The sequence below is a fragment of the Musa acuminata genome, chromosome BXJ1-5 (assembly GCF_036884655.1).
Source record: "Musa acuminata AAA Group cultivar baxijiao chromosome BXJ1-5, Cavendish_Baxijiao_AAA, whole genome shotgun sequence".
NCBI classification, from domain to species: Eukaryota; Viridiplantae; Streptophyta; class Magnoliopsida; order Zingiberales; family Musaceae; genus Musa; species Musa acuminata.
In genome coordinates this window covers 31,768,414-31,796,054 of record NC_088331.1, presented here as the reverse complement: position 1 = coordinate 31,796,054, position 27,641 = coordinate 31,768,414, and the positions used below count along the sequence as shown (strand labels likewise).

General features: G+C 41.4%; 1 pseudogene; it reads right to left on the bottom strand.

Annotated features, from left to right (window-relative positions):
* LOC103985216 (1,4-alpha-glucan-branching enzyme 1, chloroplastic/amyloplastic-like) overlaps positions 1–27,641 on the bottom strand; it is a 118,236-nt pseudogene that overhangs the window by 65,809 nt on the left and 24,786 nt on the right.

Here is a 27,641-nt window from a genome sequence, read left to right as displayed (position 1 = left end):
CTGGAGAGGTGGCACCGCCTGGCAGAGCTCGAAGACTGAGCTCTGCCGATTGCTTCTCTCTGCCAGAGCTCGAAGACTGAGCTCGATGGTTGCATCACCTGGCAGAGCTCGAAGACTGAGCTTGGTGATTGCATCACCTGGCAGAGCTCGAAACAGAGCTCGGTGGTTGCATCACCTGGCAGAGCTCCAAGCTGAGCTCAGGCTGATCCACCTCTCTGCCAGAGCTCGAAGACTGAGCTTGGTGAATGCATCACCTGGCAGAGCTCGAGACTGAGCTCAGGCTGATGCACCTCTCTGCCAAAGCTCGAAGACTGAGCTTGGTGGTTGCATCGCCTGGCAGAGCTCGGAACTTGAGCTCTGGCGGTGCAACCTCTTGGCTGGGGCGGTTGCACCTCCCAGCCGTGCAGCCCTGGCGGTTGCACCTCCTGGCTGGGGCGGTTGCACCTCCCAGCCCCACAGCCCAGGCGGTTGCACCTCCTGGCTGGGGCGGTTGCACCTCTCAACCCCACAGCCCAGGCGGTTGCACCTCCTGGCTGGGGCGGTTGCACCTCCTGGTGCAATCAGGGTCCGAATGGTTCACTCCATTCGACCCACTTTGAATCTTTTCAGGGGCCCAATTGCCCCAAGATTAAGCTAATGGGATCACCTCCCATTTTCATGCTTAATCATCGTGCTAACTACGATTATCTCTAAGACAACTTCTGCAGCTTGCTCCGATGCGTCAATCGCTTCTTCCGGCGAGTTTCCTGCCAACTTCCGTCGATCAACCGATAACCCTCGGTGATCCTTCTGCGGACATCCGGCATACTCCTGGACTTTGCGACGATCCACTTGGCGAGTTCCGACGAGCTTCGCTTGGCAAGCTTCTGGACTTCTCGGATCTGTTCTCTCTGAACCTCCGACGACCGTCCGAACTTCCGTCGAACTCTCGAACTCCCAACGTGATCATGATCTTGACTCCGGCGCAACTCCTGCTGCTTGTCTTACTCTCATCGTAGTTAATCCTGCACACTTATCTCAACACATAGATTAGATAACAAATGACAATTGACTTCATCATCAAAATCCGAGATTCAACAATCTCCCCCTTTTTGATGATGACAATCAATTGATAAAGGAGTTATCCTTAACTCCCCCTATCTATATGCCATAGTTGAGATAAGTCAACCTTGAATTCAAGACCTAAGAATTCAAGTGACGTATTGATAAGTTAGATCAGTTAAACTTATCAATGCTCCCATCATGATGCCTATCATGATGTATCTCTTCAAGAATTATGTCAAGGCATGACATACATCATCAAGTTTGTATGATTGTGTTTGTAACCATTCATCATGTAATCATATAAAGCTACGAAGGACTTTTTACATGATGCTCACATTTGAGATTTTCTAGTAAGTTTGCATTTTCTTCACAATATCAAATCAAGATATGATGCAAACTATAGTACATGTTCACATATCTCTTGGTGATGCAAGGATGGCATAACATTGTTTATGGCATCACTCAAGTATTTGTAACTATGACATAGATATGATTATGGCAGTTCAGCTATGACATAGTGTTTATCAATTCATATTTTTCTCCCCCTTTGTCATCAACAAAAAGCATGATAGTATTATCAAGCATATAAAGGAAGTCATGACACATATATCACTTTATTGTTTTTGCTTGACGAAGGAAAGTCATTTTCCAAAGAGTTTTCATAAGAGTGTACGGGAACATCCCATTTTTAGCATACAACCCGAAAAATGAACTTCTTACATGCATTTGGTTAAAAATATTTGTTACATAATTTGCAACATGTTATTTGATCAAGCGTTGTCAAGGCATGTAATAGTAATAACATCCGAAAAATAATTTTAACTAGTTAAAGTATTCGGACAATTCAACATTCCTAATTCTCTTCTTATGTAATCAAATTGTTCTTCACATAGGGGTTTTGTGAAGATATCAGCCAGTTGATGTTTGGTATCAATAAACTCTATGGTTACATCATGATTAGAGACATGATCTCGTATAAAGTGATGTCTAATATCAATGTGTTTTGTTCTTGAGTGTTGTATAGGATTTTTAGTTAAGCATATTGCACTCGTGTTATCACATTTAATGGGAATATCTTTAAGATTCACTTTGTAATCTTCTAAAGTGTTTTTCATCCATACAACTTGTGCACAGCATGCACTTGCTGCAATGTATTCAGCTTCGGTTGTTGATAGGGCAACCGAGTTTTGTTTCTTAGATGACCAGGATACAAGGGCATGTCCTAAAAATTGACATGATCCTGATGTGCTTTTTCTGTCTAGTCTACAGCCAGCGAAGTCCGCATCAGCATAAGCTGTTAATTCAAAGTTTTCTGATTTTGGGTACCATAATCCTAGATTGGTAGTTCCATTAAGATATTTGAGTATTCTTTTGACTGCTTTGAGATGAGATATCTTAGGGTCTGATTGAAATCTAGCACAAAGTCCTACACTGAACATGATGTCTGGTCTGGTGGCAGTGAGGTAAAGTAAACTTCCTATCATACCCCTATAGGTTTTTTGATCGAAGCTTTCTCCATTCTCATCAATTTCTAACTTAGTGGAGGTGCTCATAGGGGTGTCAATGGCTTTTGAGTTATTCATTTTGAACTTCTTTAGCAAACTCACAGCATATTTGGTTTGACTAATAAAGATGCCATTGCTTAGTTGTTTGATTTGTAGGCCTAAGAAGAATGTTAACTCTCCCATTAGACTCATTTCGAATTCATGACTCATAGTTTTCGCAAAGGATTTACAAAGAGATTCATTTGTAGAACCAAAGATAATGTCATCAACATAAATCTGAACAATGAGAAAATCATTTTCAAAATTCTTGATAAACAATGTAGTATCAACCTTGCCTTTTATGAAATTATTTTCAATAAGAAAAGAGCTAAGTCTCTCATACCAAGCCCTTGGGGCTTGTTTTAAACCATAGAGAGCTTTAGTTAATCTAAACACATGATTAGGGTAGCCATTATTTTCAAATCCAGGAGGTTGTTCAACATAAACTTCTTCGGAAATGAAACCATTTAGAAAAGCGCTTTTAACATCCATTTGAAATAACTTAAAATTATTGCAACTAGCGTAGGCAAGGAGCATCCTTATGGCTTCCAATCGAGCCACAGGTGCGAAGGTTTCTTCGTAATCGATACATTCTTCTTGGTTGAAACCTTTGGCCACTAATCTAGCCTTGTTTCTAACCACGATACCATTTTCATCTTGCTTGTTTCTAAAGACCCATTTAGTACCAATTACTAAATGGTCATTTGGCCTAGGAACAAGCGTCCACACCTCATTTCTCTCAAATTGATTTAACTCATCTTGCATTGCGATAATCCATGAATCATCTTTCATGGCTTCATCAACACATTTGGGTTCAATTTGGGAGAGAAAAGCGGCGTTGGCACAAAAGTTTTTAAAAGAAGATCGTGTTTGAACCCCCTTTGAGGTGTCTCCTAGGATTAGCTCCTTAGGATGAGCATCTATATACTTCCAATCCTTGGGTAAGGATGTTTTGGAAGTGGATGCAACCAAGTTGCTAGTTGGAGACGGGGTTTCGTTTAAATTCAAGGAATCAAAATTAATATCATCATCAAGATCATTTTTCTTAATTTCTGAAATCTCATTGAAAACAACATGGATGGATTCTTCAATAATTAAGGTTCTTTTATTGAAGATGCGAAAAGTTTTAGAAACTGAAGAATAACCAAGAAAGATTCCTTCATCAGATTTAGCATCGAATTTTCCTAAGTTATCCTTTTCATTCAAGACAAAACATTTACACCCAAAGACTTTAAAATATGAGACATTGGGTTTTTTGTTATTCCATAACTCATAAGGAGTTTTGGTGAGTAAGGGTCTTACTAGGACTCTATTTAAAATATAACATGCAGTGTTTACAGCTTCGGCCCAAAAATATTTGGGTAGGCTATGTTCATTCAACATGGTTCTTGCCATTTCTTGTAAATTTCGATTTTTTCTTTCTACTACCCCATTTTGTTGAGGATTTCTTGGAGTAGAGAAGTTATGGTTGTATCCGTTGAGTTCACAGAATTCTTGGAAGTCATGGTTTTGAAATTCTCCACCGTGATCACTTCTAATTGACGAAATCATAGATTCCTTCTCATTTTGAACAAGTTTACAAAACTTGGTAAAATGTCTAAAGCATTCATTTTTTTGTTTTAAGAAGTAGGTCCATGTATATCTGCTGTAGTCATCAATAATGACAAAGGCGTATTTGCTACCTCCTAGACTCGATGTAGAGATTGGTCCGAACAAGTCCATATGGATCAATTGTAAGGGCCTAGAGGTGCTTATTTGATTCTTAGCTTTGAAGCTACCCCTAATTTGCTTACCTAATTGGCAAGCATCACATACATTATCTTTGATGAACTTGATATGAGGAATTCCTCTTACAAGTTCTCTAGATGATACTTGATTGATTAGTTTCATGCTAGCGTGACCTAATCTTCTATGCCATAGCCAAGCATCCTCATTCATAACGGCAAAGCACATTTCATCACATAAGTCATTGATGTCAATAGTGTATACGTTGTTTTGTTTTAATGCAATCATAGATACATTTTTGTGTGGTTTTTCAATGATGCAGGCATTAGATTCAAATCTTATAATATATCCTTTATCACATAATTGACTAATGCTCAAGAGGTTATGTTTTAAACCATCAACTAGTAAAACATCTTCAATAGAGAGGTTGGATTTGTTACCTATGGTTCCTTTGCCAATGATTTTACCCTTGTTGTTGTCTCCGAAGGTGACATATCCTTCGTCTATGCTAGAGAGCTTAGAGAATTGAGATGGATCTCCGGTCATGTGCCTTGAGCATCCACTATCAAGGTACCATTTCTTGCTCCTAGCTTGCGATTGTTTAGTTTTCTACAAGAAAGGATGACGTTTAGGTACCCATTTGCTTTTGGGTGCCTCATAAATAGATCTACATTTTCTATCATGTTGCATAGAGTTTATCATGGTTCCTTTAGGAACCCAAATTAATTTGTTTGGACTTATTTTCTTGAATGGACAACAATGTGTCTTGTGTCCAGATTTGCAACAAAAGTTGCACTTGGTTTGGTGTTGAACGTGTAAGATGGGGCCTTTTACAAAGGTAGTTGGATTTTGGTGAGGACTCCTCACAAATCCAATCCCACTTCTTTTGGGAGCATGACCCTTGTTTGTAAGGATCATGTTTAATGATTTGCTCCCAACCTCGAATTTCTTCAAGGTGTCCTTAAGTAGCAAGTTCTCTTTTTGTATAGTTTCTAAATCATGACATTTGATACATGACTTTAAACTATCATGATGTTCGACTTTTAATTTATCAAACTCACAAGTAAGATTATCATGTACCTTTTTTAGCAACTTGTATTTTCTATTTATAACTTTGCATTCATCAAATAAATCATGGAAGGTATTTAGTAATTCATCGAAAGATAAATCAGCATCTAATAAATCCGTTACCTCCTCTTCGATGGCCATAAAGGCGTAATGAGCAACTTGCTCGGTGTTGGACTCCTCTTCCTCAGATGCGCTCGAATCATCCCATGTTGCTTGGAGCGTCTTCTTCTTTGTTGTTCTTTTCTTGACTTGGGGACAATCACTTTTGTAGTGTCCCGGCTTTTTACACTCGTAGCAGATCACTTGGTCCTTCTTTGATTCAAGTTTATTTTTCATATCGTTTTTAAACTTGTTTCTTTTGAAGAATTTCTTAAACTTTCTTGTCAAAAGTGCCAAGTCATCGTCACAATCCTCATCACTTGAGTTTTCTCTCAAGTGGCATTCAGAAGTTTTAAGTGCCATATCCTTCCTGTTCTTTGGAAGGATGTCTTCTTGCTCTTCATGAGCTTTGCAGGTCATTTCGTAGGTCATTAATGACCCGATTAGTTCTTCAAGAGGGAAATTTTGCAGATCTTTTGCCTCTTGAATGGCGGTGACTTTAGGATCCCAACTCTTAGGAAGGGATCTTAGTATCTTATTAACAAGCTCAAAATCCGAAAAGCTCTTTCCGAGTCCTTTTAGACCGTTGACGACATCCGTGAAACGGGTAAACATGTCGCCAATGGTTTCACTCGGTTTCATTCGGAAAAGTTCAAAAGAATGCAGCAACAGATTGATTTTTGACTCTTTCACTCTACTTGTGCCCTCGTGGGTCACTTCAAGTGTGTGCCAAATATCAAAAGCAGTTTCGCAAGTTGAAACACGATTAAACTCGTTTTTATCAAGAGCGCAAAATAAGGCATTCATAGCCTTTGCATTAAGAGCGAAAGCCTTCTTCTCCAAATCGTTCCAATCGATCATTGGAAGAGAAGATTTTGAAAATCCATTTTCAACAAGGTTCCACAGTTCAAAATCCATAGAAATAAGAAAGATCCTCATTCGGGTCTTCCAGTAAGTGTAGTCCGTTCCACTGAACATGGGTGGACGTGTAATCGAATGCCCCTCTTGGTTTCCGGCGTATGCCATCTCTCTTGGGTTTTAATCCTTTAGAGAGTTAACCTTGCTCTGATACCAATTGTTAGGATCGAGAGCACTAAGAGGGGGGGGGTGAATTAGTGCAGCGGAAATCTTATAATAAATTAAAAACCAAAAGCTGCGTTCGTTCAAAAACTATTATGATGCAAAAGCAAATTCTCAGTTTGTATCTAAGTGCAGTTTGCGTCTAAGCGCAGATTGCGTCTAAGCGCAGTTTGCGTCTAAGCGCAGTTTTGCGTCTAAGCGCAGTTTTGCGTCTAAACTCAGATTTACGTCTAAATGCAGATTTACGTCTAAACGCAGATTTACGTCTTAACGCAGTTTTACGTCTAAACGTAGTTTTACGTCTAAACGCAGATTTACGTCTAAACGCAGTTTTACGTCTAAACGCAGTTTTACGTCTAAACGCAGTTTTACGTCTAAACGCAGATTTACGTCTAAACGCAGTTAGACGCAGATTTACGTCTAAACTTTGAAACTCGTTTGTATACTCGCAGAAGGCAGTATGCAGTTCAAACCAAGACGTAAACGTGAACTGAAATCTGATGATTGAGCGAAGAAAGCCGATTTACGTCTGAATGCAGTTTTACGTCTAAATGTTGAAACTCGTTCGTAAAATCGTAGAGGACAGATTGCAGTTATCAATAGGATTAAAATGTAAGCGTAAACTGCAAGGAAGCTCGTTCGTAAAAACACGGAAAACAGTTCTGCAGAATCAAACGTAAACGTAAACTGTAATGTATGAAAATACGAGTTTACGTCTGAATGCAGATTTGGAAGAACAGCACTTAGAACTTGTTCGTGAAAGCGCAGAGAGCAGTAGTGATGAGGGAGGTTTGCAGTAATGATAAAGTGCTCGAAAGTAAACGCAAACCAGAGATTTAGAGTGGTTCGGTCAGCCTTGACCTACTCCACTTTTGGCTTCCTCCACCGATGAGGTTGCCGACGTCAACTAGGTGCCTTCCTTCAATGGGCGAAGGCCAAACTTCCCTCTTACAGTTTCTCTCCTTTTGACAGGCTTAGGAGACAACCTTTACAGACCTTTCTCTCCTCACTTTACAATTGAAAACTTGAAGAACAGAAGGAGGAGACTTAAAGGCTTTACAACACTTTTGAGCTCTTTAGAATCACAGAAAAGATCACAATTTCGGTATAGGTCTGTATCTTTTCAGTGCTGAATGGGTGGGGTATTTATAGGCCCCAACCCAATTCAAAATTCGAGCTCAAAACGATCAAATCGATCAAATCCCAGAATTTCTGGGATCAGGCGGTTGCACCTCTCGACTGGAGAGGTGGCACCGCCTGGCAGAGCTCGAAGACTGAGCTCTGCCGATTGCTTCTCTCTGCCAGAGCTCGAAGACTGAGCTCGATGGTTGCATCACCTGGCAGAGCTCGAAGACTGAGCTTGGTGATTGCATCACCTGGCAGAGCTCGAAACAGAGCTCGGTGGTTGCATCACCTGGCAGAGCTCCAAGCTGAGCTCAGGCTGATCCACCTCTCTGCCAGAGCTCGAAGACTGAGCTTGGTGAATGCATCACCTGGCAGAGCTCGAGACTGAGCTCAGGCTGATGCACCTCTCTGCCAAAGCTCGAAGACTGAGCTTGGTGGTTGCATCGCCTGGCAGAGCTCGGAACTTGAGCTCTGGCGGTGCAACCTCTTGGCTGGGGCGGTTGCACCTCCCAGCCGTGCAGCCCTGGCGGTTGCACCTCCTGGCTGGGGCGGTTGCACCTCCCAGCCCCACAGCCCAGGCGGTTGCACCTCCTGGCTGGGGCGGTTGCACCTCTCAACCCCACAGCCCAGGCGGTTGCACCTCCTGGCTGGGGCGGTTGCACCTCTCAACCCCACAGCCCAGGCGGTTGCACCTCCTGGCTGGGGCGGTTGCACCTCCTGGTGCAATCAGGGTCCGAATGGTTCACTCCATTCGACCCACTTTGAATCTTTTCAGGGGCCCAATTGCCCCAAGATTAAGCTAATGGGATCACCTCCCATTTTCATGCTTAATCATCGTGCTAACTACGATTATCTCTAAGACAACTTCTGCAGCTTGCTCCGATGCGTCAATCGCTTCTTCCGGCGAGTTTCCTGCCAACTTCCGTCGATCAACCGATAACCCTCGGTGATCCTTCTGCGGACATCCGGCATACTCCTGGACTTTGCGACGATCCACTTGGCGAGTTCCGACGAGCTTCGCTTGGCAAGCTTCTGGACTTCTCGGATCTGTTCTCTCTGAACCTCCGACGACCGTCCGAACTTCCGTCGAACTCTCGAACTCCCAACGTGATCATGATCTTGACTCCGGCGCAACTCCTGCTGCTTGTCTTACTCTCATCGTAGTTAATCCTGCACACTTATCTCAACACATAGATTAGATAACAAATGACAATTGACTTCATCATCAAAATCCGAGATTCAACAGGTATACCGGGCTGTCACGGACAAACTTCTAAACAAGATGTTTGATGTAATGCTCATGTATGTCCGTGTCTTTTGGCAAGTTCATGCCTTGTACAGAATGTAGAGGGACGGCCGAAGGCTTAATAGTCTCATTTTAGTTGGGTTGGTGGCCTCTTTAGGCTTGTAAATAAAGGTTGTGTCATGTGAACACGTGCGAGAGATTTTCGGTCTGTAATTGACCATTTTACCCTTTATTGTGCCACTGTTCAGAGCTTGTAAAAGTTTGTTTGTAATTTGCATTGTCTATGAAGTGTTTTTCGGAGATGTTTGCTTGTGGATCCCGATTGAGGTGTTCTCTCTAACCCGTTCTCTCTTTTGTTGGTCCTAAGGGACAATGGGAGGCTTCGGGGAGGCTGACCTTTGCGGACAGATACGCAAGGGTGCCGCAGGACTTAGGCAAAACCAGCTAAGTCTGTGACAGATGGTATCAGAGCGGGACAAGCACTCATAGAAACACTTAGTACGCAAACGTGGGGGCAGAGACCCAGGATCCAGACAATAGTGCACAAATTACAGTGAAGTCGGTGGACTTCGGGAGCTACTAGGCGACGGACTGTCCTAAAGCGGTGCTTCATCTAGGTGTGACCCAAGAGTGGGTGGATGAAGGTCGATTGCCAAAGGAGCGAACAAAATCGAAGGTGGAAGAGACCCTACGATGTATTGGCAGAGGCCACACATGGAGAGTTCACAATTCGAGTTTATTCCACAAGGATCAGAATGCAATGGAGATGTCACCAGGAGGCGACATGGTGCAGCGGATCGTGGTGGAACAGTTCGTGGCAATGCGATACACACAACCTAGTCCCGAGAGGGACTAGATCATATGGAGGTATAATCGGGAGCTACTTGAAGCTCCACTTCGGTGAACAACACGACGGCAAGAAGGGCTATGGATTCAAGGAGTGAAGGCCATGGTACCGCAAAGGCGGATCTTCCGGGCGTGTATCGAATTTTGCATCGGATGAAAACCTTGGTCATCAGCATATGGGGCCTGTGTTCCACTAAGGGAAAAGTTTGAATGCAAGTACCAGTGAGTCCCATGGGAGGGACTTGATCATGCAGAGGTATGATCGAAGCAGCTGGAGAGTTGGACTGCTCGAGAGCTCATATTCGCTTAAGGGAGCCCGGCAAGTCAGAGGACAAGGCCGAGTAAGCAAACGTTGCTACCAAGGAAACTAAGGAGAACAGAATCGGTGCAAACCCTACAACGTGATGGCAGAGGCCATGCATGGGATTTGCAGTCTGTCTTTCCATCGACCAAACGGACTGCTTAGAGAACACAGAAGTGTTGAAGCAGGGGGTCGAAAGGGGTGAGGAAGCGACGACGAGTCCAGAGGGACTTAGCTACCCAAAATCAAGCATCAGTTAGAATGGAGGTAGACTCAGAGGAGTGCCACGGAGACATATCTACTGATCGTGAAGAAAAGGGATGCAGATGCGAGGTGACGGATAGTAGGGCTATGGGCATGGCAGCGCCATGGTACCGCAGAGGCGGGACTTCCGTGAAAGTCATTGATCCCTTGCTCTCATGGAGGGAGAGCGCTTGGTCGTGAAAGGGGCCGAGGAGGTAGAGCATGCAGAGGCAATCTCCAAGTACCGAGACAAGGCTGAAGGGCAGAGGCCGAAGAACTTCGTAAGACCGGTGTCAATGTGCTTCTCATCAAGATAGCCGAAAGTGAAGGACTTCAGATCATTCAAGAGTACATAACCAAGGAACGAAGCAGACAGTACGCAGTGCTGTACCTTTGCTACTCAGTGGAGTAGGCGGTAGGGTTGATGGAGAAGACGGTACAATCCCAGGGGCGACCAAACCTATGAGAGAATTACTCCAAGTTGGGGTGAAAACTTCCTGCATTCCAGAAGTTCGATGGCATTGAGAAGGCGAATCACAGTAGCTAACTCAACACAAGGAGTGCAAACACTTCAAGTGCTTCAGAAGTGTGAGCAAAGAGCAGGCGAAGGCTAGTAACCAGCTCGATGCATGGAGTACAACCTCGAGGAGGCGGGCGAAGTCAAGTAACCTTTGCCTTCTCAACTCTTAAGAGAATGGGCGAAACCGAGTACCCCAATTCTCTTATCTATCCAGCAGAGGAGCTCTGCACAAGTTCAAAGACCCTTCGAAGATAATGGAAGACAATAGTTATCAAATCCTCACCAATGGTGATCAGCGCTACTGAGAGTAGATTGTCCGCTTCATTTCCCAACGAAATGCCAATCGAAAGCGGAAGTGATGCGAACCTACTTGGATGTGACAACTAATTGACAGAAGAGTCAATGAGCAAATTTTGTGGAGGAAGGACCCAAAACTTCAGAAGTTTGCAAGACGATGCTCGTTAAAGCTCCATCAAGCATCCACCCAGTTCAAGCAGCATGAGGAATTTGAGAGACTGGCGCAGTAAGGATGGTCTTTTCCTTCATCTGGGGGATCCGCAGGAATCAACAAGGATCAACACAACTCAACCAACCCCACACTAGAGTCAGAGTCATTGGTGAGTTGAAGCAGCATGGCGGATCAAAGGTTCGACTACTCAAAAACAGCAACGGAGAGCAGCTGGGAGTCAAGAGGCGCATTGTAGCTGGAGTAGAAGATTGAAGACTCAGCAAAGGCGAGGAGTTGTAGTGTCGACAAAGGCTTCAACGAGGACGTCGAAGGGATAAGTGGGGGAGAATGTCATGGACAAACTTCTAAACAAGATGTTTGATGTAATGCTCATGTATGTCCGTGTCTTTTGGCATGTTCATGCCTTGTGCAGAATGTAGAGGGGCGGCCGAAGGCTTAATAGTCCCATTTTAGTTGGGTTGGTGGCCTCTTTAGGCTTGTAAATAAAGGTTGTGTCATGTGGACACGTGCGAGAGATTTTCGGTCTGTAATGGACCATTTTACCCTTTGTTGTGCCACTGTTCAAAGCTTGTAAAAGTTTGTTTGTAATTTGCATTGTCTATGAAGTGTTTTTCGGAGATGTTTGCTTGTGGATCCCGATTGAGGTGTTCTCTCTAACCCGTTCTCTCTTTTGTTGGTCCTAAGGGACAATGGGAGGCTTCGGGGAGGCTGACCTTTGCGGACGGACACGCAAGGGTGCCGCACGACTTAGGCAAAACCAGCTAAGTCCGTGACAGATGGTATCAGAGCGGGACAAGCACACATAGAAACACTTAGCATGCAAACGTGGGGGACATAGCGGGGCTGCTTTGAGGGCAGTCAGCACACGCACGACCGTTTGGGGGAAAACGAGCATGGAGATGTAGGGAAAAGGAGTCGCTTAGAGGAGAGGGCATCTGACATTGGCATTCAGAGGAATGGCCAACCCTTCGCGCAAGAGGCACCATGAGAACAAGCAAGCTTGGAAGAATGTGGAGCGCACAAAGGTTAGGATGGCTGAGTTTGAGCTACGGCTCAACATTGACAACTATACTTGATGGTGCTCAAGCCAAGCGAGGCGCTTGGCAAAGGATGAGACCATGCATGGTGGAATGAGTTGCTCAACGACCAAAAGAGTTATGCAAAACTCACAGAGGTGAGGGGAATTACTAACTCGAAGAATTTGGTACTCATGCATGGGCTTATATGCAGACGATGGAATGTTCGCGACCATCCCAAGGCGACCGAAACTCGGCGCCATGGAGCATTGAAACTTTCTCTTCGGCATGTGAAGGATACGTCCGTAGGAGGTTCAAGTGTGCAATGAGTTCAGCATGTTGCTAGGCCTTGAGGGGTGCAGCGGGGACTGTATTGACGGGGAGTCGCAATCTAGCAAGTGCGTTTGCAGGAGGCAGAACAATGCACAGTTTGTTCAGTAGATCGGAGTAGTCCAAGGGGATGGTGGTCTCCCAAACGAAGAGAGATGTTGCTCCAACGGGATAGTTATCCAGGAGGGATAAGTCCCGGCTCTCCAGAGGGAGAATCATGTGAGACGGACCTCACATGTTGAGGAGGAGTACCTCAACAAACAACAACTCCACGAAGCTCGATGGACTGAGCAAGCGGCGAGGAGTCGTCGCATGATCTCGCTTGAGAGAATGCATTGGTGGATGCATTGCGAGATCAAGTGGGGGAGTGACCCAAAGCAACACAAATGAAGGCACACTTGGAGACTATATGGAGATCGAACTCAAGGGAGGGCTGACCCGTGGAATGGTGGGCACGAGGGCCACCATCGACTCAATGCAAAAATAAGGAGCGGAGCAACTTGGGTGTAACTTGGCGAAGTACTCCAGCCGTATGAAGGGAGCCAACATAGAAGTTGGAACATGGAGCGGAGGCACAGTGCTTTCCTTAGACAGAGGTCAAGGACATGAACTCTTGTAGAGGCAATAGTATGATCATGTTGTTACATGGGTCCTTCATTCTAATGGAGTGGACTCATCTTGCATGGTGCCAAAGACGAAGGGAGCTTCGGGGCACATGCACCTTATCTCGGAAAAGCATTTGATGGAGGAACTAAGGCGACTCAATTTGCGGTGGCGAAGTTGGGTTCAGAAGGCCTTAGCACGGGGCAAGAGGACGCAGAGGCGGGTACTCTTGAAGAATATGCCACAGTGTTGTCATTCGAGTTGCTATGAAGGAAGCGGTGCGCAGCGGAGATTGTGCTGGTAGGGGCAGAGGCCCAGGATCCAGACAATGGTGCACAAATTACAGTGAAGTCGGTGGACTTCGGGAGCTACTAGGCGACGGACTGTCCTAAAGCGGTGCTTCATCTGGGTGTGACCCAAGAGTGGGTGGATGATGGTCGATTGCCAAAGGAGCGAACAAAATCGAAGGTGGAAGAGACCCTGCGATGTATTGGCAAAGGCCACAAATGGAGGGTTCACAATTCAAGTTTATTCCACAAGGATCAGAATGCAATGGAGATGTCACCAAGAGGCGACATGGTGCAGCGGATCATGGTGGAACAGTTCGTGGCAATGCGATACACACGACCTAGTCCCGAGAGGGACTAGATCATATGGAGGTATGATCGGGAGCTACTGGAAGCTCCACTTCGGTGAACAACACAACGGCAAGAAGGGCTATGGATTCAAGGAGTGAAGGCCATGGTACCACAGAGGCAGGTCTTCCGGGCGTGCATCGAATTTTGCATCGGATGAAAACCTTGGTCATCAGCATATGGGGGCTGTGTTCCACTAAGGGAAAAGTTTGAATGCAAGTATCAGTGAGTCCCATGGGAGGGACTTGATCAAGCAGAGGTATGATCGAAGCAACTGGAGAGTTGGACTGCTCGAGAGCTCATATTCGCTTAAGGGAGCCCGACAAGTCAAAGGACAAGGTCGAGTAAGCGAACGTTGCTACCAAGGAAGCTATGGAGAACAGAATCGGTGCAAACCCTACAACGTGATGGCAGAGGCCATGTATGGGAGTTGCAGTCCGTCTTTCCATCGACCAAACGGACTGCTTGGAGAACACAGAGGTGTTGAAGCAGGGGGTCGAAAGGGGCGAGGAAGCGACGACGAGTCCAGAGGGACTTAGCTTCCCAAAATCAAGCATCAGTTAGAATGGTGGTGGACTCAGAGGAGTGCCACGGAAACATATCTACTGATCGTGAAGAAAAGGGATGCAGATGCGAGGCGACGGATAGTAGGGCCATGGGCATGGCAGCGCCATGGTACCGCAGAGGAAGGACTTCCGTGAAAGTCATTGATCCCTTGCTCTCATGGAGGGAGAGCGCTTGGTCGTGAAAGGGGCCGAGGAGGTGGAGCATGCAGAGGCAATCTCCAAGTACTGAGACAAGGCTGAAGGGCAGATGCCGAAGAACTTCGTAAGACCAGTGTCAATGTGCTTCTCATCAAGATAGCCGAAAGTGAAGGACTTCGGGTCATGCAAGAGTGCATAACCAAGGAACGAAGCAGGCAGTACGCGGTGCTGTACCTTTGCTACACAGTGGAGTAGGCGGCAGGGTTGATGGAGAAGACGGTACAATCCCAGGGGCGACCAAACCTATGAGAGAATTACTCCAAGTTGGGGTGAAAACTTCCTGCATTCCAGAAGTTCGATGGCATTGAGAAGGCGAATCACAGTAGCTAACTCAACGCAAGGAGTGCAAACACTTCAAGTGCTTCAGAAGTGTGAGCAAAGAGCAAGCGAAGGCTAGTAACCAGCTCGATGCATGGAGTACAACCTCGAGGAGGCGGGCGAAGTCAAGTAACCTTTGCCTTCTCAACTCTTAAGAGATTGGGTGAAACCGAGTACCCCAATTCTCTTATCTATCCAGTAGAGGAGCTCTGCACAAGTTCAAAGACCCTTCGAAGATAATGGAAGACAATAGTTGTCAAATCCTCACCAATGGTGATCAGTGCTACTGAGAGTAGATTGTCTGCTTCTTTTCCCAACGAATTGTCAATCGAAAGTGGAAGTGATGCGAACCTACTTGAATGTGACAACTAAGTGAAAGAATAGGTAATGAGCAAATTTTGTGGAGGAAGGACCCAAAACTTCATAAGTTTGCGAGACGATGCTCGTTAAAGCTCTAACAAGCATCCACCCAGTTCAAGCAGCATGAGGAATTTGAGAGACTGGCGCAGTAAGGATGGTCTTTTCCTTCATCTGGGGGATCCGCAGGAATCAACAAGGATCAACACAACTCAACCAACCCCACACCAGAGTCAGAGTCATTGGTGAGTTGAAGTAGCATGGCGGATCAAAGGTTCGACTACTAAAAAATAACAGCGGAGAGCAGCTGGGAGTCAAGAGGCGCATTGTAGCTGGAGCAGAAGATTGAAGACTCAGCAAAGGCGAGGAGTTGCAATGTCGACAAAGCTTCAACGAGGACGTCGAAGGGATAAGTGGGGGAGAATGTCACGAACAAACTTCTAAACAAGATGTTTGATGTAATGCTCATGTATATCCGTGTCTTTTGGCATGTTCATGCCTTGTACAGAATGTAGAGGGGCGGCCGAAGGCTTAATAGTCCCATTTTAGTTGGGTTGGTGGCCTCTTTAGGCTTGTAAATAAAGGTTGTGTCATGTGGACACGTGCGAAAGATTTTCGGTCTGTAATGGACCATTTTACCCCTTGTTGTGCCACTGTTCAGAGCTTGTAAAAGTTTGTTTGTAATTTGCATTGTCTATGAAGTGTTTTTCGGAGATGTTTGCTTGTGGATCCCGATTGAGGTGTTCTCTCTAACTCGTTCTCTCTTTTGTTGGACCTAAGGGATAATGGGAGGCTTCGGGGAGGCTGACCTTTGCGGACGGACACGCAAGGGTGCCGCACGACTTAGGCAAAACCAACTAAGTCCGTGACAGGGCGGTACATCAGGGCGTACCGAGCGGTACACCCTGGTGTACCGAATAATTTTATACTTTTTCATACTGTAGCTGTGCTACAGTATCGTACTATAGCACTATAGTATAATACTACAGCACTGTAGTGGTTCCAGATAGTCCGCGTACCGGTAACCTATCGGACCTATACGTACCGCCCGATATGGGCGGTACGCTTCGGTATGACAGACCTTGAATTTTACACTAGATGAACAAATCTGCATGTATTAAAATCCCATACATGAATCGTCATCATTCAAACATAAAAAGAAGTTACACAAAAAGAAAAACGAATGGAAGAAATAACCAATAAACTAATACCAGACTAACTAAACACATGGTAGCGTCAAGGTAAGTTGGTTGATATTTTATTATGTCAGTTTTGGCAATCACTGAATTTTGAAACTAATATTTTCTTCGTTGATGCAATATACGCAACCATACGAAGAAATGAGGAAATAGAAAATGTAAGACACAAAAATAGTACCCAAAGCTTGCATAATACGAGTGCTCCTGTATGGCCATTATCTGAACAGCATTGTACCCAAGCCTCTTGATTCGAGGCAGAACATCATCCCTAAAGCTAGTATACGTGTTAATCTTGGGCTCCTGCATATGTCCATAGATTAGCAAGCAAGAAGATTTTTTTCATGTTGTAACTAAAAAGACGAAATAATAACTGTTAGTTCAGAATCCCATAATCCGAGATGCTTATTTTGCATCCTATTTCAAGGAAGTAGCATTCATTTGACCACTTAAAATGAATTCCAACTTCAGTGATCAGAATAAAAGAAAAAACTCATAAAATATGAACCTAGAGTAGGATTCTGATATTATATATTGTCTTTTTCAATCCAAGAAGCCTAGTAGTAATCTAAGCACCAGGGAAAAAAATTATCAATTATCAATTACATTTTACAAGTAAAAGCCTGAAGTCCTCCAGAGCCATCTGCATTCTTTACAAGTAAAAGAGCAAGTAACGATACCAAACCATTTTAAACAACGTATCAATTTCAATTGTACTCAGTGATACTTTGAAGATGACAGAAATTAGATACATGATTTGGGAGTATTAAGAGTAAAATGTGTAAATTTACTATGCTCAACATTTCAGTTTCTTCCTCTTCTCCCACCCTATCTCTTGAACCTAAGTTGGTTCAATTATTAAACAATATACTTGAACTGATATTCTTCAAACAGGCAAGCACCAGCCTAAGATGAAGCCGAGAGAATGACCAACAGATAACCTACACCATGGATCGTTGTGCCACCATGTTCCCGGCAGTACAGGTAGTATGTACGGGTTCGATAGAGACTGGCACACAGACTACCCTATATTGAGTGATCCATAACAGGGGACCTAGTATCGCTCGATACGGGGTCTATACCAATTGGACAATCGGAATACGACAATTACTGATCGACACCAATCCATAACAAGGAATCTCATATCGCACGATACAGGGTCTATACCAATTGGAACGGTCAAAATCTGATTGTTATCGACCTATACTGGTCAATAACAATCAGATTACAATCGAAACCAATCAATGGCTAGGATTTGTTGAATTCAAATGGTCGAGTTGACTGTTTGAACCAGATCTAAGGGTTTTTAGATCCTTTCTACCTCTCATCCTCTCCCCTTTCACTCTCTCTAACCATCTACTCTCTCAATCACTTTCTCACTCACATACTTCTCTCATTATCTCATTTGCACTCTCTTGAACTCCACAAAGCTGTGATTTGTGGATTGGATCAAGCTTAGGAGGCAAATTAAGAAGGATTAATAGCTAAGTTGGAGGAAGAACTCTCTACTCAAATATATGCATCTTTTACTCAATTTTTGATAATTTATGAGATGATTAAGCCTATTCTATGTTCTCAATGTCTAATATGTTGTCTAAGGTCTATATGATAATAGAATAGTATTAATTAGGGAGCAATTAAGGCCTTTAATATTGTGATTAGTATATTTAATGCTTTCTTTTAATTAGACATTTAATTGGTCAAATCTTTATATTTCATGTATATTAAGATGATTTACATATTTGTGATGTTATAATAGATTTAATTAGGTTTTAATTAAGTTTTCTAATGCTATGATTAATGATTTTAATGATGATTTAATCAAAATTTGACCCATATTAGATCAATTCAATATCTTTAATATATATTAGAGTGTTGGGCATGTATACAGTGGTGAAAAAATACTAATTAGGGATTAATTAACTATGTTAATTCTGTGATTAATGTATTTTTCAGTGTGTTTAATCAAAATTTGATCCATATTGGGTCAATTAAATGTCTTTAATGTTCGTTAGAATATTTGACATGTTTATAGTAGTGAAAGAGGAATAATTAAAGAGTGATTAACTATGTTAATGTGGGATTAGTATATTTAGTGATGATTCCATTGTAATTTGACTTATATTGGATCAAATTTATGTATTTAGAGCCTCTTAGGCTGTTTAACATATTTATAGTGGTTAAATAGGGCTAATTAGGATTTAATTAGGTTTTTTAATATTGTAATCAGTGTATTTAATGATAAATGTATCATTATTTGACCCTTTATTGGGTCAATTTTATGTATTTAATAATTATTAGTGTTTGGCATGTTTATTATGGTAAAAGAGAGCTAATTAAGGAGTAATTGGTGTTTTTAATGCTATGATTAGTGCATTTAATTATGAATTCATCATAATTTGACCTATACTGAGTCAATTTTATGTATTTAATGCCGAATAGGTTGATTGACATATTTATAGTGGTAAAATAGGGTTTATTACAAATAATCGCAACTTGTTCTTTCAAATTAGGGCTAATCACAGCTTGCTTATTTGATTCAATCTTGGTAGGAACATGACACCAAAAAGAATAGACATTTGATGATGCTTGGGATCATGCCTAAAAGATAGACGAGAACCATCATCATTGATGGTGCATTTATTGTGACTACAACGACAAGGATAGACGAATCACCCTAGTAAAGATGTATTTGGTCGGTGGATATCTCAATGTTGCAAAATGTAAGAAGTTTCTGACGGAGGTCTATAAATCATTTCAAGACAAGTTATAATAGGCAGGGGAAGATACAATTAAAAAGAAGAAAAAAGCTAAGAAAGAATATTACAAGCCTATACATGAACCGGTTTACGATGAATATGAGGCCACAACGATGATATTGACCAAGATCTTAGAGCTGGTATTTGTGCATCACTGGAGCATTAATATATATATGAGGAAGCAATGAGGCATCGATGATCAGACTCATAATAGGAGCATGGCAATGATAGTGGGTCTGCGCTAGAAGGATTTCAACGGTCAACCAACATGAGGTAGCTAACTGCCCCCCTTCAGTTGGGCCAGATTGATAATATGAGGTAGGGTAGACCCGCAATTTTATCAGAGGACTTGGAAGGAGGTTAGCATCATATATTATTGATATTAATCCGCAAGCCTATCCTCCACAAACAATGAAGCAGACATGGATTGACGATGTATATACAAAAGAAAAGAAGAGAGACATTGAGAAGGCAATAGCTTGATGGTTCAATTTCTATATGATTCAAGCAAACATAGCCAAAGTTTCATATTTTTAAAGCATAATCTCGTTTATTTAAAAGGCTGGTGTATATTACCAGCAAACATAATCTAGAATGTTGATTATAAACTATAATTGATATTAATTATTTGTTATGCCAATAAAATCCTATTTAGATCTTTTTGCAGTCGAATGGTGGCTACAATTTGGAGGGGACACATCAAATTTAAGGTTGTTGTCCATGTATTTTCATAAGCGATGACATTGAGTGGTTATGAGCGTAACTCGCAACATGTTAACATTTGCATTGATTTATACAAATGTCCACAACAGACTATTGTATAAATGATTAGAGAAATTAAAATATATCTACTACAATATACGACTAAAGTTGCAATGTGACGAGCTGGACAAGGAGCTAGAGAAACTAGAAATTGATCCCATTGACCTCCAATACTACAACAAAGATTCGCAATTGTTATTAAAGTAGGTCGAAGCAGTTGAGAACAAAGAGGATCCTCTACTTAATGAGATAGAAGATCCTCCACGTCCTTCATATTTTATCACCAAGGCAATAGAAGAAGAGGAAGCACAACCTCAGTAGGAGGAAGATTGTGCTTGATCAGAACATGGTGGGTGGCAGTAGAATCAGTCACACCATTGGAAAGAATCGGGTTAGGTGACAAGACACCCTCTCAATCGCATTCAACAACCCGCTTAGTCTGAAGATATGGTAGCAACATGAACAATAGTGCCTCGATCGATGATGGCAATGGCATCAAGGAGTCGTCTACACAGTTTGAGGGTGGTGCATGGATTAAGGAGCAGTATTTTATGCATGTCATCCAAGATTTAGATTATGAAGTTCAATTGGGTATTTGTTAAGTTTATATACGGAAGGGAAAGGGGAAGGCAGTGGATGACTTTGAGCAGATGCAATAGAGCCTACATAACGTAGACACAAAGCGGAACTTATCGAATTCACAATTGTCGTATTATAAAGAATCTTACGACCAATAGAAGTACAATGGTAGTTGGTCATTCTTCTCCGAGCAGCAATACAATGATGGATATTAAGATACGGTGCAACTAACCAATGGAAAAAGTAGAAGTTTCGGCATTCTCCAACCTTCACTCCAATGCATGCTACAATCATAGTTGCCTTAGGAGTCGCCTCGAACACATGTGATTCACAATGATCAAACTATGACCATCACCACTTTGATGCATCAAAAGCATATGGTGTATCAGTATATTATGTTATCAGATCAATTTCAGGATTGGATCTGAGAAACATATCTAATTGATATACAGATACATAAGATCGAGGACCCCGATCCACCGCCCGTGGAGTCCTATCGTTCTTTTTTGTGGTAGAATCAAGTATATTCATTTATCGATTACTTGATTCATTTGAATAATAAAGTTTAAGTTATTTCACTAATAATCTAACAATTCAAATAATTTCTTTATAAATTCAATACCAATAGAAGATGGTATGGAATGTACCATAAACTACTCCTCAAAGTCTAAAAAAGATATATATCACTATTCTTTTCTAATTTAGATTATTTTTGTAAAACTATAGTAAATTTATATTTATTTTCAACTTAAAAACCCTAATCTAACTTTTTTTCTATTTTTTAAAAAATTTTGGAGTTATTTTCAGCCATATTTTTTTACTATTGGTATGCCTTGCCATAATGACACGTGATGTATTGGTACAGAACCGTACATACCGTACCATCGACCGGACAATACATCAATATGAACCAATATAGTGAACCTTGTCCTACACTCAATGAAAGGGACACTTGAGAGGCCGGAAAGTCACCCCACCTTTTCTACTATTTCTTGATTTCTCTTTTCTTTTGTCTTTTTCCTCCCCCTTTACCTTTCTCTCTTCCTTTCTTTTCCTCATTCAAAATTTTCTTTTCCTTGTTTGATCTGGCACCACTATGTTGGCATAATGGCTTAACTTGCAAGGTGATGACAGTGTTTGCAGCAACAACCAAACAGTACATAGGATACTGCAAATTTTATAACCTTTCTTTTAATAGATTTTTTCAGTCTATAGATGTCAATATTGATAATTTTTATATCTGAGAAGCATATTTATAAGAAGGTATGGCATAGAGGCATCTTTGTATCAAGGTAGATTATAAAATCATGAATTAAAAGACATCATAAAAAGCTAAATGCATATTCAATAGCCCTTTCAAGCTAATTAGAACGAAATTGATGTCGCAGCACCAAGGATAGTGACTCAGTTAGAAAGTTGACATAATAAAAGGTTCATATGCATACACTAGCTAAACATGGGAATGTTAATTGCTGGTTACAAAATTATGAAATATAATGAGAATTGAACATCCTTTGAGAAACATGGTATACTATACATGCACCAACATACTATATTTGATGAAGATTGATTCATTTGAAAGATATGCGGATCCAAAGTTTTGCTAAAAGTCCTGTGCATTTAATAAAATTATAAGACTTCATTGAAACACAGAAGAAGATAACAATGTTGTATACACCATGAGGTACCAAAAAAATGTTCCAAATCAAGAATGGCTAAATCAAGGTTCGCCATACCGATGTGTACCGCCCTCTATCGGGCGGTACACCAAAAAAAGCCTGTATCGGGCGGTAACAGTCGAAATTTCGACCATTACCGCCCGGTACCATTTGGTAACGGTCAATTTCGACCGTTACCGCCCGATACCACTCGATAACGGTCGAAATCGACCGGTACCACTCAGTAACGGTCAAAATCGACCGTTACCACACTGTAGCAGTGCTACAGTGCTCCAATGGTCAATTTGACCGTTGGAGCCATTTCTCCTCCTATTTAAACTAATCTTCTCTCCCCTATTTCATTATACACTCTTAAACTCTCTCTCAAACATTTCTTTTCTCTCATAAACTCTATAAAACAACGATTTGTGAATTCAATCGAGGTAAATTTGGGAAGATTAAGAGGAAGAACTTTCTAATCAAGAGGTATGAGTAAAACTGCTCGAGGAACTACCGATACCCAACGGTCACACTCGTCCGCCCAACATGCAAAGGCAAAGGGGAAGGCAATAGCATCAGTTGCATCGTTGGAAAGAATCGAGTCGGGCGACGAGACACCTTCACAATCACATTCTCTTTCTCGTTCGGTCCAGAGACATGACAGCAACACGGACAGCAGTGCCTCAACAGATGATGGCGGTGATACCGAGCAGTCGTTGGTCTCGTCTGCACAACTTGAGGGTGGTGAATGGACTGAGGAGCAATATTTTACACATGCCACTCAAGATTCAGATCATGAAACTCGACAAGGTACTGGTTAAGTTTATGCGCGGAAGGGAAAGGAGAAGGGGAAGGGGAAGGCAGTGGATGAATATGAACAAATGCGACAGAGCATACATGATATAGACACAGAAAGAGACTCATCGTATTCACAGCCATCGTATTATGAAGAATCATATGGGCAACAACAGTATGGTGATAGTTGGTCATCCTTCTCTGAGCAACAGCATGATACAGAACAACACCAATATATGCCTCAAGAGCTGCCTCGAACAAATATGATTTATGACAATCAATCTACGATCAGTACCACATTGATGCATCAATGGCATACGGTGTATCAATACACTATGTCATGGGATCAATTTCATGATTAGGTCCAACAAACGTATCATATTGATATGTATCGGATCGAGGACCCCGATCCACCACCCGTGGAGGCCCGTCGTTCGTTTTGGTGGTAGAATTAACAATCAGGTATATCTAGATATATGATTATTTAATTCATTTAAATTTTAGAGTTTATATTGTAATAAAATAGTCTAACAATTCAACTGATTTTTCTATAGATATTTCAATCTATAACGAGCTGAAATACGAACCTCGAACAAGACTACCTCAAAGCCCGAAAAAGATATGTGATGCTATTTTTACCAAATTTACATTGATTTTGCTAAACTTATACTATTACTATATTTATTTGTAACTTGAAAACTCTATCCTAACTTTTTTTTTTTTTTCAGGTATTTTCGGAGGGATAAATCGATGAAATCAGGTGTACCGAGCGGTACACCTCGGTATACTGCTCGGTACGCCGTACCGTACCGTACCGAGCCAGCGTCGAAACGCCGGTACGGTACGGTTCGACGAACCTTGGGCTAAATAACACTTGTAGTTGAAACTAATAATAACCTTCAGAACAAAAAATCTATGTAAATATATCCAAAAGTCCATTCATTTCAACCCAGTTGATCCCATTTTATTAAACTTGATGCAACTCACAATCTTAATATCTTTACAAACGGTTACATCTTGAAGTAATTTCTTATAGCAATCACATAACCAAAGGAAAGATGTATATAACACCATAGTTTGCCTTACCCATCCGTACCGGTGTTTCGCCCAGCTATCAGTATGGTACATACCGAGCTGTACCAAGTGTATCAATACATGATACATGGGGGCATACCGATGCACCTCTCATATCAATCTCTTGTTGGATCAATACATATTGCCCGTACTGAACGGTATGTCACAGTACGACAAACCTTGTATAAAAACAATCCATTGCATTTTTTATTCTCATCAAGGAATCAAATTTCAATTGTATAGACCCAACCATGGACTGTTATTGGACCATGATGACTGGTACCAGAGTACCTATAATTTTTATTATGTCTTCCTTTGATATTGGATGGTACATTTCAATATTAACACCCAGAATACTAGTGTCATCCCAATCTAACCATTTACCGAAACTCATATCCAATCGAGATTTAAATCCTTGATTCCCACTATCTTAGAGACTTGGTAACTAATTATATATTTCAGAGATAAGATGGTCTGAATTTGCAAATGCTGTAGTGACTAGGACAAGAGAACATATCATTCAATATATGAAGCCAATGAATAAGAAACTTCATATTTATAGAAAGCAAAAAGGATCATAAAAAAAAGTTTGCAAATAATTATTATTTTTATGTTAACCCAAAAGAATCTTAGATAATATATCATGAACGAACTCTTTTTAATCAAAAACAAAATACCAGTGCAACTTGAAACATCTTATATAGATCATCATTAAGGAAAATATTACAAAATTCAACATTAACAATCAATGGGAGGCATTCATACCGGACTACTCATTCCAACATGTGACTCATAAATGCGCAATGATTTTGGAGCTATCGGTTGAGGATGTTGGAACACATACTTTTCCTGCAAATGCATTTTAAATTATTATAAAAATATATAGCCACACAAATCCAACCAATGCGCATACAAGACTTTTTAGATCCCATGATATAGAAGCAACAAAGAAGCAATCACATTGGTGTAAATAGATCCGTGCCAATTATTTTTAAAAAAAGAGGATAAAATTCGTACCAATGAAGAATAGCAGAAAATAAGATGATGTACCTCTTCTGGTGGATCATAGTATATTCCATTGTATGGTATTTCACCTGGGGCCTGTACGGAAAATTTGATCCAAGCAGGAATGGAGTCTTTGATGCCAGATGGAGTATCCATGCGTATCTATTATGTATTTTTCAATTGCTCAGAATCATTGTACTACCTTTGTCCCATTTATAAGCAGAAAAGTAGCTTTACACATCACAAATGCATTTCACATATTTGTGAAATCTATTGACAATGGACACTTGACATACATATAAACAGGATAAGCAAGCACAAAAAAGAAAAAACAATAAGCATATCCTTCTGACATTAAGGATTTGGAAACTAACAATCTCTATTATGAAATTTTAAGGTCTCACTTTAGACTTCGATACAATCTGATAACTAAAGACATAATCTTGTTGTTTCTTAGTAACCATCGGTATATGATACCAAGCATTTATTGAGAAACTGTAACAACTTTGATGCTGCAAAGAACAATATTCTAGTTTTTCTTATAAACAAACAATCAAATCATGGTTTAAACGATCAGAAACTATAGAATAGAATCATAAACCATATTCCACTTCAGATGTATCAACTGTTACATCCGAAGTGGTATAAAGTATAAACCATAATTGAAGATTAAAAGGTAGCTTTGTAGCTATCTACAGGATACAAACCATAATCCGCACAAGTGATGGCAAACGTAATCCGCACAAGTGATGGCAAACGTAATCATAAACCATAATCCGCACAAGTGATGGCAAACGTATGTTGGCTGGCTGTAGCTATCTACAGGATACAACCTCCTGGAAAGCAGAGCTCACTGCCATCAAATATGGAATGAAACATGCTTGTGAAACAGGTGTGAATTGCTCGTCAAAATCCTCAACAAGGAGGAACAATCACCATGGGATTGTTGAATTGTGTACAAAGAATACTCTTTTTGGCAGAATGCTTCCAAGAATGTAAATTTTGTCATGTGTCCAGGAGGAAAACATGAGTGCTTTTCCAAGGAGGAACCTCCAAGACCTGTATTTGGAGAGAATCTTGACCTATGTGGATTCGGCCAAATTTTGTCTTGTATTAGAGCTTTAAAGTAATATATTTCTTCTTTTTCGAAAAAAAAGATTAAAAGGTAGCTGAGAGAGGAAGATTTATTGTGGAGAATGAGATCACTAATATACAGGACCATCTTTGCAAATCCAGCAAGTGCTTCAGAGATTTATTCATAACTATCTAGCAAGCATCTACATTACCCTGGCAACTTCAATAATCAGCACTGCCCCACCAAGTACTCTGCAAAAAGTGGGACATCAAAGAGTTCTAAATGAGATGCCGCCTTTGCAAGTGAACATTGAATTTGCTTGCTGTGGCAGTCAGCTTTAGATAAATTCCATTTCATCAACCAGGATCTATCTGGCTTATGGTTCATGAATGATCTCCGCCAACCGAACCAAGGTTTGGTAATTCAATAGTAATTTAAATGGTCAACAAATTACCAAACTTGACAAAATATAATTGATGAATGAATAGAACTAAAAAATCTTGTTACCTGGAAAACACCCTAATGGTGATAAGACTAGTGTGGAGTTTTTTAATACATCTTCAAAGCTAGACACTAAGGGGTTCCTAAAAGAAATTCTTATTCAAGCTTAGAAAATTCCAAGACTTGAGCACACCATTCATCCCTAAAATCTGTTTTTTTTTTTTTTTTTGAAAGGTTAAAAGACATGGTCAGGACAAAATATAAAAAATGATGAAGGTGTTCTTCAAGTAGATCCTACATGCTTGTTGGTGAACCTCTAGTAACCAAAAATAAAAGTGAAGGCTCCGAGGTCCTTGTATAATATGCACTTTAAGGTAGGTAAGGAGAAAGAGGAAAGGCTTCGATACAACAGTAAGGCCTCCAAAAGCACATGATTTCTTACCAGATGCTTGAATGGTTGATCAGTAATATCAAAAGCTCCAATAAGCAAAAATCCTTTCAAAAGCCATTCTGGAGACATCCTGTCCCACAGCTCTATGCTTTTAATGCCAACAGCCACCTTCAACCCCGACCTGTGTTCCTCTTGTTACTCACCCACACCCTACTCTCACTATGTGCCTATACAAACCAATCTTCCCCCCCACCAAGCCCCCCTACCCATTTTCCTCCCCTTTTCTTTTTTCTTTTTTCCCCTTTTTCTATCATTTAACTCTTTTGAATAGGCAGTTATTCCTTCTCGGTAGTGTGACTATCTCCTCCAATGGCAAAGAAACTGAATCAATGGACAAGAAATAATCCAAGCCAAAATAGGCCAAGAAGGGAAACCAGCAACCCAATTAATGGAGCCGAAGTACACTAGTGGGAGACAAAAGAAAAAAGTTTCATGAGATATTTGTTGTTTAGCACTCATCTTCTCCTCCCTAATTCTTGTTGATGCTCTTGGATGGAGCCTTGGAGTTGGTGT